The sequence below is a fragment of the Hyperoodon ampullatus genome (assembly GCF_949752795.1).
Source record: "Hyperoodon ampullatus genome assembly, chromosome: 3".
Classification (NCBI taxonomy): Eukaryota; Metazoa; Chordata; class Mammalia; order Artiodactyla; family Ziphiidae; genus Hyperoodon; species Hyperoodon ampullatus.
Genome location: NC_136916.1, coordinates 63,590,869 through 63,604,618, shown reverse-complemented (window position 1 = coordinate 63,604,618; position 13,750 = coordinate 63,590,869).

The window sequence follows — 13,750 nt, the reverse complement described above, 5'->3', positions numbered from 1 at the left end:
GGCAGGGCTGTCTGAGGGATGAGGGGGAGGGTGGGTTGAAGCCAACATCACACATCTCAGCCAGAGAGGCCACAACAGTTTAACGGTACACCATGCAGGTGGGCACCCAGGGGTAAAGGAGGGCTGGATCCAGTTGCAGGTGGTGATGAGGGCTGGTGTTACCTCCCCATGGCCCTGTGGAGGGGCCAGACTTTCTGATCTTACCTGACAGATGACCCAAGGTCCTTGATTAGCTAGAAGCCCTTGTCTGGTGCCTGCTTCCAGAACTGGCCTTGGAGAGCCCACTGGGGTTATGTCTCTAGGGACCTCCGCTGGCTCCGTCGTTGTCCATCGTCTTCACAGGAAGCAGAATTGCAGTGTGAGGCATGCAGGCTCTACAGCTCTATCCAGGGTTTATATCTGGGATTTACTCCTTACTGGCTGTGTGACCTCAGGCAAGTTACTCAACCTCTCCTTCTTCAACTGTAGAATGGGAGTAACACAACTGTATCTACCTCATAGGGTTGGTGGGAGGGTCAAATGAGGTAATTTTTTATAAAGTAATTAGAAGGATACCTCGCCTAGAGTAAGCACTCAATGAATGTGAACTATTATTGGTGTTGTTTTTATTAGGCTGCTCATGCCTTCTGGGGCAGGTAGGAACTAACCCATGGCTCTTCTCTCTGGCATCTCTATCTCTCTGCTGCCCTCTAGTGTCCACTGACTGCACTGTTCTGAGGGAAGGCAAGGAGGTTAACTTGGTGTCTAGAAAGATAATTTCTTCCTTTAGATTTCAAAGGAAGTCTGCCATTTAAGGAAACTTTATGGTTGATTTTTGGATACAGTCGAACAACTAATTTCTTCCCGTTTCTCCCAAATAGAACTCACCTGTGGACTGGCATTTGCATATTAGTTTGCTTGAAGCAATACCCTGGTACAACAAGGGGGCAGTGTATCTTCTTGATATTGATGATAACTGACCATTTCTGTTTTTACAAGTGTGATGAGCTTTGACACCCCCAACACGTTTCTGCAAACCTCCTTACTCCACCGGTTAAGGCAAACACTGCCCACCCACATTCCCAGCGGCGGGGATAACCAGTCCGCGTCCTCAAATTCTCTCTCTCTCTCTCTCTCTTCGTCCTACAGTTGGGTGTGAAAGCTGTGTAACAGCAGAGTCCGTGTCGGTTTTGCTCACAGCTCTATCTCTGGTTCCCATGACAGGGTCTAGCACATAGTAGGTGGTCAGTACATGTGTGTGGAATGAGTAATGCACTCGTAGCAACCAGTGGCTATGTGGCCTCCCCTCCCCCCGCTCCATCCTCCCCCTCTACAGACACTGTGAGAAGTGAAAGGACAACCAGAGAAGGTAGGGCGTTCTGTGCTGAGCGCTTTTGCTGTGCAAAGCTAAGTGCGATGTATCCGTGGGCCCTGGGGAGAGATTTTTTTTTTTTAAGGGAAAGTGAAGGTAAGGGGAGAGCATGGCTGCTGTGAGAGGGGGCGGCGGGTTAGAGAAGGTCTGGATACCTATCTGGTTCTGCTGATGGAGGTCAGTGAGACAAAGGGGAGGAGCAGGAAAGAGTCCCGGGGCCCCCGAGTTCTGGAAGTCACAAGGCTACTCTGGTAGCCTTGTGCTTGGTCTCCCGCAGCACACCTGTGCTTGGGGACAACATGGCCGATGCTCACTCCAGGTGCCGGTCAGCTCTATAGCTCCTGCCTTGGCTTCAGTGGAACGCTCAACACCTGAGCCAGGTCCGTTCTCCGGGTTTTTACATCTCTCAGCCACGCCCTTGATCCCGCCCTCTTACCTCCAGCCAATCCGAGAACCTCAGCAACCCCCACCGCCTCCACCGGCAGCAGCTGCGCCTGGCGCGTTCTGATGCTGGGTTACCTGCGCTCATCGGTAGAAGCCAGGGCCTCTGCTTGCCCCACCCCGTCCCACCCCTGAGGGTGGTGGAGGGTTCGGCAGCCAAGTGCCTGTGCCAGTCGTAGGCCCCCGGGCCAAGCGGGCGCTGCCCGGGATTGCCCTTTCTGGAGGCGGTACCTTCTTCACGTGCGCCCTCTCCACCTGCAGGGCACGGATTCCAGGAACGGGGCAAGGGAGGGAGCTGTGGCGCGGGCTCTGGCTTCAGCCCAGTCCTGGCTCCCCTTGACGGGCCTCAGACTCGTCTGATAAATGGGGGTTTGTGGCTGCCGGGGTCCACTCTGGGACGATTTAGCCTTTACTGCTAGGGCAGGCTTTCTAAGCCAAATAAGTCCACCTTGGGCTGGGGCCGGCTGTCCCGTCCCCTCTCTGGCCCCGCTGTAGACTCATCCTCCGTTCCCCTGTCCTCTGCCTCCCAAGCCCACCATCCTCTTAAACCCTGGCGGCTGAGCGTCCCAGCCCCACGCTGTTGCCGTGGGCTTTGGCTCCACCTAGTGGCACAGTGTTTAACTTCAGAGGCGCTGACAAGCTCTGGGGCGAGGGAGGCGGCTGGTACACTGTGGATACCTGGATGCCTCAAAGAGATCCAGGAGAGGACAAAGTGGCATTTCTCTGCCTCAGCCCTTGCTGCAGACCTGGCTAAAGGCTGCCTCAGCCCAGACCCTCCCTCCTGTTCCGAGGGAGGCTGGGGTACTGGGAGAGTACCAAACGCAGATGTCCCTCCAGACCCCTCTGTCTCTGCAGAAGGATTTGGTAACACCACAAGGGCTCTCAGAGGAACTAGTGCCCCTGCCATTCCTGGCCACATCACTACACGCCCCCCCCCAACCCTGGGCTGGCCCTGACACCCAGCTGCTGCTGTCCCAGGGCCACCCCAATCCTGGGAGATCCTGCTTGCCTTCCCCTGAATACTGGCACACAAACCAGCTCTATTTCCGCTTTTCTCCCTGCCCTCATTCTAGGTCCTTTTCAGCCATTTGCTCTCCCCAGCTTCTTCCTACTCTCCTCTCTGCACCCTTCTGTCTGTCTGTATGTCTGACTGTATGTCTGTCTGCCAACCTTTCCACACCCTCTTTGTAGAGCACTGCCCTTGTGCCACAGAGAAAACTCTCACAGCCCACTAGTCCTGATGTCACCTGCCCTGAACACAGGCTGTAGTCCCCATATAGCTTTGGGCAACTGGTCTGTGGCTGGCTGTGAAAACAAGGGCAAGTGGTCCCACCCCCTCCTGCCCCATCTACTCATCCTCCTTGGTAGGGAGGAAGCACCTGTGCCAACCTCCAAGCCTGGCTTGTTTCAGCCTCCACGCCCTTAACAGCTCCAGCCACTGGTTGCAGTAAGGAAGCCCTTTCTTACGTGACATATGACATGACATGACTTGACCTTGCTTCCATCCCTGATCTTAACTGGTGTCTTCCTCATTGGGAGCTAGACTCTGTCTCCACAGTCTAGCCAAGGTCACATTTGTCCTTAGCGTGTGTGTGTGTGTGTGTGTGTGTGTGTATGTGTGTGTGTGTTTGTGTATGTGTAAAGGGGTGTATGCTTGGGGTGGAGGATAGGGAAGATGTATTGGCCCAGGTTACTTCTATGTTGCCCGCAACAGGAGCCCATGGCCTGGGGCCTCCACAGGGGCCCCTTTTGAATATTTGACAGCTGGAAAAAAATTACCGGCTCTAAAATAAGAACACCGCAAAATTGAAATCAATAAATTCTTAATCAAATGTCCTACTGTAATGTTATATCAACCTCATTAATTGTTAAATTTAGTATTCATAAAAATTTCATTACATTTAAAAGAATGTGTGGGTTAGGTTTTTCTCATTTTACAAGAATTCCCCAATTGTAATTTAAATCAGTTACTCCTAGCCAAATGATTTCAAGAGCAAAATTATAAATATCCTTTCAAAAATTTCACAGAGGGGCTTCCCTGGTGGCGCAGTGGTTGAGAGTCCGCCTGCCAATGCAGGGGACACGGGTTCGTGCTCCAGTCCGGGAAGATCCCACATGCCGCGGAGCAGCTGGGCCTGTGAGCCATGGTCGCTGAGCCTGCGCGTCCGGAGCCTGTGCTCCGCAACGGGAGAGGCCACAACAGTGAGAGGCCCACATACCGCAAAAAAAAAAAAAAAAAAAAAAATTTCACAGAGGTTTTAAATATTTTAATATGTTTGCACGGATGTGGGGTGCAGCTGTCAAAAATAAAAATGCCTGGGCTTATAGAGGTCCTAAAACTGTGCTTTGTCTCAGCACGAGGCAGGAGTCAGTGAGGCAGTGGGGCTGCCGGGGTGGGCATGGGACACAGGAAGGCCTGGGGACAGGGAGGGGACAGTGGTGGTGATGGGGAGAGAGAGGCGTAGTGTCTCCTCCCCGAAACCTGGCAGGGAATACTCTGGGCTACTTATTCACCTCTCAAGCTGGTGTACAGGGGCTCCTCTGGATTTACAGGGGTCTTATGGGTTCAGGGAGGGACCCACCAGGTAGATGAGGGAAGAATAGGGCTCAGGCTTGCGCTTACCCCATGGGAAGTCCCTGTGGGTGCTCGGCCCTTGTGGAGTAAGTTCTCATAGGAGGGCTGTGATGGGTGGCACCAGGGGCCAGCCCTCAGAGGTGTCCTTTGCAGGGATCCCCAAACTGGGAACACTTCTCTGTTGAGGGCTCTGGTCCCCTGGCTTCCAGGTCCTAACTTCTCCCCTCCTCCACCCTGTTTTACTCTCACCGCAAAAGTTCTGTCAACTCTGTCCCACATTTTCCTTCATTTCACTCTCTCTGGCCAGAAGGAAGAGCCCAGGATCCACTAAAAGAAACAGTTCCCCAAGTGGGGTCTCCTCTCCTCCAGGGCATGAGCACTCAGTCTTTATCAACCTTGGCTACGTAATTGCCAGCCTGGGTAGGGAGGACAGATGTCATTCCATCCTGGGAAGGTCTCCTGACCCTCAGAAGATCATATGACCCCTCCTAAGGTGAAAGAAAGAAGGGAAGGAAGGAAGGAAGGAAGGAAGGAAGGAAGGAAGGGAGGGAGAAAGAGCAAAAGGAATTTAGTGCTAATTTAATAATAATAAAAAAACATCTGGGACTTCCCTGGTGGCGTAGTGGTTAAGAATCCGCCTGCCAATGCAGGAGACACGGGCTCAAGCCCTGGTCCGGGAAGATCCCATATGCCGCGGAGCAACTTAGCCCCTGTGTCATAACTACTGAGCCTGCGCTCTAGAGCCCGTGAGCCACAGCTACTGAGCCCACGCACCACAACTACTGAAGCCCGCACCCCTAGAGCCAGTGCTCTGCAACAAGAGAAGCCACTGCAAGGAGAAGCACGTGCACCGCAAGGAAGAGTAGCCCCTGCTCTCCACAGCTAGAGGAAGCCCACGTGCAGCAACGAAGACCCAATGCAGCCAAAAATAAAATAAAAAAATTAAATTAAATTAAAATTTTAAAAAATCTCTAAAAAAATGTTTTAAGGGTCACCTTCTGCTCATTAACATGAGAAAGGCCACAACCTTGAGACTTGTCTCCAGGGCCGATTTCTCTCCAAACATCTCTAGGTCCTTCCCACCCCCCACTCCAGACTATTTAGACTGTTTGTTAGAGTCAGGGTGGGGTTAGAACATAGAAGAAACTCACTCTGAGGAGGAAATAAGGTAGGGGTGAGTGCAGTTTGACTTAGTGACAGTTTGACACAGCCTGGATCTGTGCATGAGAAAAGAAACACATAATTTTCATGTATGGCATCCACACCCTAAGCTAAGTCATGGGGTAGTAGGGTGCTATCAAATGCAATGAAGTTAGGTGGGCTACTTTGAGAAGCCATGATTTTCTAAGTACTTTATTATCTTACTTAATCCTTACAACAACCCTGAAGAGCAGGAATGATTAGCCCCATTTTAAAAAAATTTATTTATTTTTTGGCCATGAGGCGCAGCTTGTGGGGTCTTAGTTCCCTGACCAGGGATTGAACCCAGGCCATGGCAGTGAAAGAGCTGACTGAGTCCTAACCACTGTACTACCAGGGAACTCCTGATTAACCCCATTTTAAAGATGAAAAAATTAAGGCTGAAGTAGCTTGTCCAAGACCACGTGTTCATTCAGTGGTTGACCTAGGATTTAAACCTACGTCCCTCTGGCTCCAAAACTTTTGCTTGTTTCACAGTGCAAAATAGTATTACTGTGTCTGTGGTCTGCCCAGTGCCTCCCTGAATTGGAGACTGCCTTTTCCCCATCCACCACAGAGGCTGCTGGTCCCTGGCTGCAGGGCTGGGTGGTGACACAATCCTGTCCATCAGGCCTAGTATAATGGCCCTGTCCACTATAATTGACTGAGAGGTCTGCATGTGACCCCAGCTGGCCAATCAGACCTTCTCTGTAAGATCTGTGGTTGTTGGAATAGGGGGTCCCTCTACCTCTAGGAGGGTGAGCTCTGGGGATCGTGGAGTCTGCAGCTGCCATGGCTGCTTCTTGCCATATGCAGGTGGCTGCAGGAGGGCACAGACAACGTGGAAGAAAGGAGAATCAAGAGACAGGGAGAGGGCTTCCCTGGTGACACAGTGGTTAAGAATCGCCTGCCAATGCAGGGGACACTGGTTCGAGCCCTGATCTGGGAAGATTCCACATGCCACGGAGCAACTAAGCCCGTGTGCCACAACTACTGAGCCTGCACTCTAGAGCCCGCGAGCCACAACTACTGAAGCCCACACGCCTAGAGCCCATGCTCCTCAAGAAGAGAAGCCACCACAATGAGAATCCTGCACACCTCAACGAAGAGTAGCTCGCCGCAACTAGAGAAAGCCCGCATGCAACGACAAAGACCCAACAGAGACTAAAATAAATAAATAAATAAATAAATAAATAAAAAAGAGACAGGGAGAGAGTTGCAGAGAGGGCATGTGAGCCCTGAAACACCATTGGATCACCAGCTTCTATGCTGACTTTTCAAATTTATGTCAATGAATTTTTATTTATTTATGTATTTATTTTTGTTTAAGGCAGTTTGAGCTAGATTTCTGCCACTTGCTACTGAAAGAATTCTGACAAATATTAATCTATAATTGAAAGTGTTATAGACATGAAGGCTCTTCCCTTTTGGAAGGGGAAAGGTAATTGCAGTAGTCAGAGTTGTTGATGGCAAGTAACAGAAACCCAGCTTGATTTGGGTGGTGCAGACTGGGGGTTTACCAAAAGGAAAGAGGTGTAGCTGGGCCTCCGGGGCTCTGGGAAGTCTTGGCCATGACCTGTGTGCTTAGAGGTCTTCTCTGAGTTTTTCTGGCTCTGGTTTCATTTTCTTCACTCACTTCCTCCCTCCGGGTGGACAGAACGTGGCCTTACTCCTCACTGCTTGGCCGCCAGAGAAGGATTGTTGCTCTTTCCTCACATAAACTTTGGAAGGTTCTGGAAGGGACCATGAATGGTCCAGTCTGGGTGAGTCGACACTCAAGTAGAACTGTCATCTGTGGCCAGGACCCATCTGTGTTTTTGGGGTCTTTCCCAGAGAAGAGGCTGTCATCATGAGACAGGGAATTACCCCACAGTGTCTACCACAGAAATGAAAATACTGGTCATCTATTCTGTGCCAGGCACTGTGCTAGATGCTGGGGATTTCTGAGTTTCCAGGCACATTCCTGCCCCCCTGCAAGTTCTGCAGTGATTAAGTAATAGACCCAGATGTCAGACAGGGTCAGATTGTCAGCTTTATTCTTGGATGGAAGAACCAGGCTTCCTTCACATTCTTCCCTGACTTGGCCTAATTTACTGCAGTCAAGACTGCTATCTGGGTGTGTTGCCATCAAGATAAAAACTACATTTCCCAGTCTCCTTGTAGCTAGGTGCAATCATGCAGGTAAATTCTGGCCAATGAGATATAACTGGACTTGTGTGGGACCTCAAGGAATGCTGCTTACATGGAGCTGGCTCAACAGGGAGGGCTCCTTTTGTCTTCTTTAGTTCTTCCTCCTTTTTCTGGCCAGAAGCATGGTTAGAGCGCTGACAGCATCTTGGACCATGACGTGGCCATGGGGCTGCAAAGTGGGTGCCGGCATGAATGGAGCAGGAAGATGGAGCCTGGGTTTTCCACAGGACTGACCAACTAGCCCCGGACTGACCGTTATGTGAGAAAAAACTCACTCTTATTGTGCGTAAGCCTGTGGTTTGGATTTTCTGTTTATCCATCCAAATCTGATCCCAGTCAACATAATCACCTTCTCAGGCATAGGCAGAATCTTAGATGGAGTTAAAAGTGTACTACCTCCACTCTAAGAACTACAGGGTAGTTCCAGAATGCAAGGGATGAGGGGAGAGGAGAGAACAAGGGCTTTGTAAGCACTGGCCAGCCCTCCTGAGACAGCCAAGAGGGGCTCGGGCATGCCTGCTCATGAATCCAACCGCAATCCTCAGAGAATTCATGTTCCCATTGTGAAGGGCTTGGTGAGGGTGGACCATAACTTCCCGTCACTTTTGATTTTTTTTTTTTGGCGGTACGCGGGCCTCTCACTGTTGTGGCCTCTGCCGTTGCGGAGCACAGGCTCCGGACGTGCAGGCTCAACGGCCATGGCTCACGGGCCCAGCCGCTCCGTGGCATGTGGGATCTTCCCAGACCGGGGCACGAACCCGCATCCCCTGCATTGGCAGGCGGACTCTCAACAACTGCGCCACCAGGGAAGCCCTTCCCGTCACTTTTGAGAGGGTGAAAGTTTCAGTTTGGGCACTGGCAGGAACAGAAAGGGAGGAAAAAATAATATACATATGTATATATAGGAAATACATATATCTCTCTCTTTATATATGATTTCATTACTTCTTACTATACTTGGTGGGGTGGGGCTAATTTTTCCGTGAACAGATGAGGAAGCTGAGCATTTGCCACGAGCCCCACAGCTGGTTGGGGTAGATATGAAACTCGACCACATATTTGTCAGATTCTTAAAATTGTTTATGCTTTTCCCACGACATGCAGGTGTTGAACAGAGTTGGAAGTTGAAGGCACAGCGAGGGTGTAGGACCCATCAAAGTCTGAGCGCACGAACCTGGTCTCATTGCTGGGACTCAACTAAAAGATCTCCCTGGGTTTGGTTTTGATCTTACAAATCTAGTATTTGAACATTCTGTCTGGGAAACAAAATGAGAAAATGCCAGCTGTGTGACTGTCCTGGAGCTTATTCTTTTTTAAAAAATTATTTATTTATTTATTTATGGCTGCATTGGGTCTTCGTTGCTGCCGGCCGACTTTCTCTAGTTGCGGTGAGCGGCGGCTACTCTTCGTTGTGGTGCGCAGGCTTCTCATTGCGGTGGCTTCTCTTGTTGCGGAGCTCCGGCTCTAGGCACGCGGGCTTCAGTAGTTGGGGCTCACGGGCTCTAGTGCGCAGGTTCAGTAGTTGTCGCGCACAGGCTTAGTTGCTCCGTGGCATGTGCGATCTTCCTGGACCAGGGCTCGAACCTGAGTCCCCTGCATTGGCAGGCGGATTCTTAACCACTGCACCACCGGGGAAGCCCCATGGCCTGGAGTTTATTCTCTCTTTTTTTTTTTTTTTGGCGGTACGCGGGCCTCTCACTGCTGTGGCCTCTCCCGTTGCGGAGCACAGGCTCCGGACGTGCAGGCTCAGCGGCCATGGCTCACAGGCCCAGCCGCTCCGCGGCATATGGGATCCTCCCGGCCCGGGGCATGAACCCGTGTCCCCTGCATCGGCAGGCGGACTCTCAACCACTGCGCCACCAGGGAAGCCCCTATTCTCTCTTTTTTTAAAAAATAAATTTATTTATTCATTTATTTATTTACTTATATATTTATTTTTGGCTCTGTTTGATCTTCGTTGCTGTGTGCGGGCTTTCTCTAGTTGCAGTGAGCGGGGGCTATTCTTCGTTGTGGTGCGTGGGCTTCTCATTGTGGTAGCTTCTCTTGTTGTGGAGCATGGGCTCTAGGCGCACAGGCTTCAGTAGTTGTGGCACGTGGGCTCAGTAGTTGTGGCTTGCAGGCTCTAGAGCTCAGGCTCAGTAGTTGTGGCGCATGGGCTTAGTTGCTCCGTGGCATGTGGGATCTTCCTGGGCCAGGGCTCGAACCTGTGTCCTTTGCATTGGCAGGCAGATTCTTAACCACTGCACCACCATGGAAGTCCCTGGAGTTTATTTATTTTTATTTATTTATTTATTTATTTTGCAGTACATGGGGCTCTCACTGTTGCGGCCTCTCCCGTGGCGGAGCACAGGCTCCGGACGCGCAGGCTCAGCGGCCATGGCTCACGGGCCCAGCCGCTCCGCGGCATGTGGGATCCTCCCGGACCGGGGCACAAACCCGTGTCCCCTGCATCGGCAGGTGGACTCTCAACCACTGCGCTACCAGGGAAGCCCCCTGGAGTTTATTTTTGACCGAGTCTCCTCATCAGACGGAGGGCGCTCCTAGGCTGATTGTTACTTAAGAAAGAGCTCACTGGCTCCTGTGCGCAGGGCAGCCCAGTGGGTGGGTGGGCAGTGTCCTGGATACCTCCAGGCAGTGGGTGGGATTGTCCTTGAAATATACCATAGGTTGGGAATTCCCTGGTGGTCCAGTGGTGGTTAGGGCTCAGCGCTTTCACTGCCGTGGCCCAGGTTCAATCCCTGGCAGGGGAACTTAGATCCCACAAGCTGTGTGGTACAACCAAAAAATATATATATAAAAAAAAAAAATATATATATATATATATATATATATATATATATATATATATGCCATGGGTGACTGGACCATGTGACTCTGTGCTGTCTTTTTCATTCCTACCAGGGGATCAGGAGCCATTTGATTCCAAACAGTAGAAATCCCCACTCAAACTAGCTGAAACTATAAAGAGAATTTGTCGGCTCATGTAACTGGAAAGTCTCCAAGTAGGCTCGGTTTAGAGCTGGTTTAATCCAGCATTTCTACAGTGGCATCAAGGGCCTGATTTCTTTACATTTTTCTAAAAAACTGGCTCCCCTTTGTAATTGCAAAGATGGCTGCCCAGAATTTGGGAGGCTGTAGGCTTCCTCAGTGAGGATTAAAATATGTCCACAAATTCCTTGACACTTCCTTTAAAAGGTGGAAACCCAATTCCCTTCTCCTTGAGTGAGGCTTGACTTAGGGACTCGCTTCTAACAAATAGAAAAAAGCAGAAGTGACAGCGTGCAAGTTCAGAGATTAGGGCATAAAAAAGAATGCAGCTTTCTGCTTGCTGTCACTCAGATCACTTGCTCTGGGGAAAGCCAGCTGCCATGTTATGAGGACACACAAGTAGCCCTGGAAGATGCCCCTGAGGTGAAAAACTGAGGCCTCTGATCAACATCCAGGGAGAACTGAGTCCCCCCTGCCAACAGCCACTGAAAGGTCTTGAGGTAGTGCCAGTTTAATCCAATGAGCTTGGAAGCTCATCCTTGGCCCTGGCCAAACCTCAGGTGGCAGCAGCCCTCATGAGAAACCCTAAGCTAGAGCCATCCAGCAGAGTTGCTCCTGGATTCCTGGCCCTCAGGAACTGTGAGGTAACAAACATTTGTTGTTTAAGCCGCTAAGTTTTGGGGTAGTTTGTTAAGCAGGAATAGATAACTAACATAGTCATCCTTGTCCAAAGAGAAAGATATGCTTCTAGAAATTCTTTCAGAAAAGTGAAGAAGCCTCTCTCCCAGAAGCCATCCTCATACCCTTCCTCCCGTCTTATTGATCACAGGCTCAGACTGATCACAGGCCTGTTCTTCAACCAGTGACTGGCAAGGGGGTAGGATGAAGCCAATAGCCTCTGGCCTGGGCTGCTCTTGGGGGTCAGTGCCCCAGACACATGGGCTGAGGGGGAAGGATGGAGGCCTGACCAGAGTTGGGGTGTTGTCAAGAAGAGGACCATAGTCTTTCATGCCATGCCAATTAGGGTTTCTTCCACGGAGGACTGTGGGACCACTTAAAGAGATTGGCTTTGGGCTTCCCTGGTGGCGCAGTGGTTGAGAGTCCGCCTGCCAATGCAGGGGACACGGGTTCGTGCCCCGGTCCGGGAGGATCCCACATGCCGTGGAGCGGCTGGGCCCGTGAGCCACGTCCGCTGAGCCTGTGCATCCGGAGCCTGTGCTCCATAATGGGAGAGGCCACAACAGTGAGAGGCCCGTGTAACGCAAAAAAAAAAAAAGAGATTGGCTTTAAGTCAGAAATATACAAATTTCACCTTGATTCTAAGATTCTATGAAGGAAAACAAGTTGACTGCTTTTCTTTGTGGAAGTTCATTGCCGCAGTGCTGCCTGTGAGACTTGACCTTCCCGGGCTGATGTCATTCCAGGCTCAAGGTCATCAGTGAGGCAAAACAGGCTCCCACCAGACTCTCTTTATCAGAAAGTCATGCCTGGATGGGGCAGTGGCCCCTCCCTTATAGGAGAACAACGACCACTCTTGACAAGTGCAGATAGAAAATATATATAAATATAAAATAAACAAATATAATATATAAATATAAAATACATATAAATATAAATTTAAAAAAATATTTTTTTTCTAAAAAACTGCTGCTCCAAATTTGTTGGAAATGATCCAACACTATTGGAATCCTGGGTCAAGTGGCTGTGTAGGGACAACTTTTACTGTTCCGGGTGATCTACGGACTGATAAACACAACAGAAGGGTTAGGAGGATGTCCACTTGTGAGTGTGTGAGCCCGTGTGTGTGTGTGAGTGTGTGAGTGTGTGGTAAGAGCTTTGTTGAGATGCAGTTCACATACTACACAATTCACTCACTTAAAGTGTATAATTCAACGGTTCTTAGTATGTTCTGAGAGTTGTACAGCCATTACATAAATCAATTTTAGAACATTTTCATGTTCATCCCCCCCAAAGAAACCCATTTCCTTTAGATATCATCCCCCTAGCTCGAAGCAACCGCCACTCTTTCTGTCTCTTATATGTGTGCTTTAAATATATCCTTTATTTGCCAGCAGGTAACATTTTGGGGGGGAAGAAAAAGGAGAAATATCATATTGTTCAATGTAAAACATAAGGTAGAGTGTAGATTGTAGTCATGAAGTGCGCTACATGGTGTGTGTGCCTCCTGACAAGTACGCTTTCATCAAGTGGGCTGTAGTTTTGTTGAAATTCTATTTTGATTGATCCTTGTTGTCTGGGGAAGTGGTGGGCGCAGGGAGAGGCTGTGTGTGGTGGCTGGGATGGGTCTGGGGGCGTGGTGTGGCGGGAAGGGGCTGAAGAGACAGGTCAGAGAGGAAAGCAACAGAGCCAGTGCGTAGACTGGAATTGACATCCTGGGTTTGGTGCTGACCTGATTTGCCAAGATCTTGAAGTGAGTCCAGAGTGGCCTGACCGCAGACCTCAACTCAAGGGATCTGGGGCTCCTTCTGAGTCAGCCATGCTGAATTACAGCCCCAGATCAGGGCCAGCTGGGGAGGGATGACGGGGATTGGAGTTCAAGGTGAAATTGCTTTGTTTGTTCAAGTTCTTCCAAGGCCTGGGGAATAAAGGCCTTCTCATCACCTCCTCTTCTTGCTCTGGCCTTCCCCACTGTCATAGCCAGGCACCTACTCTGTGGAAGTCTGCAGTGATTGCCCAGCTGTCCTTACACAGGGCAGGCTGTGGGGAGGAATCAGCTATGCCTCTCCAAATGGCCACTCCTTTTTTTGGGGGGGGTTTGTTTTAAATGATAAATCTTCTTTGAGGCTGAGTTTATTATTATTATTATATATTTTAAAATATTTATTTATTTATTTGGCTGTGTCGGGTCTTAGTTGCGGCACACGGGATGTTTTGTTGTGGCGCGTGGGCTTCTCTCTAGTTGTGGCACTGGCTCCAGAGCACGCAGGCTCAGTAGTTATGGCGCACGGGCTTATTTGCCCCACGGCATGTGGGATCTTAGTTCCCCAACCAGGGATTGAACCTGC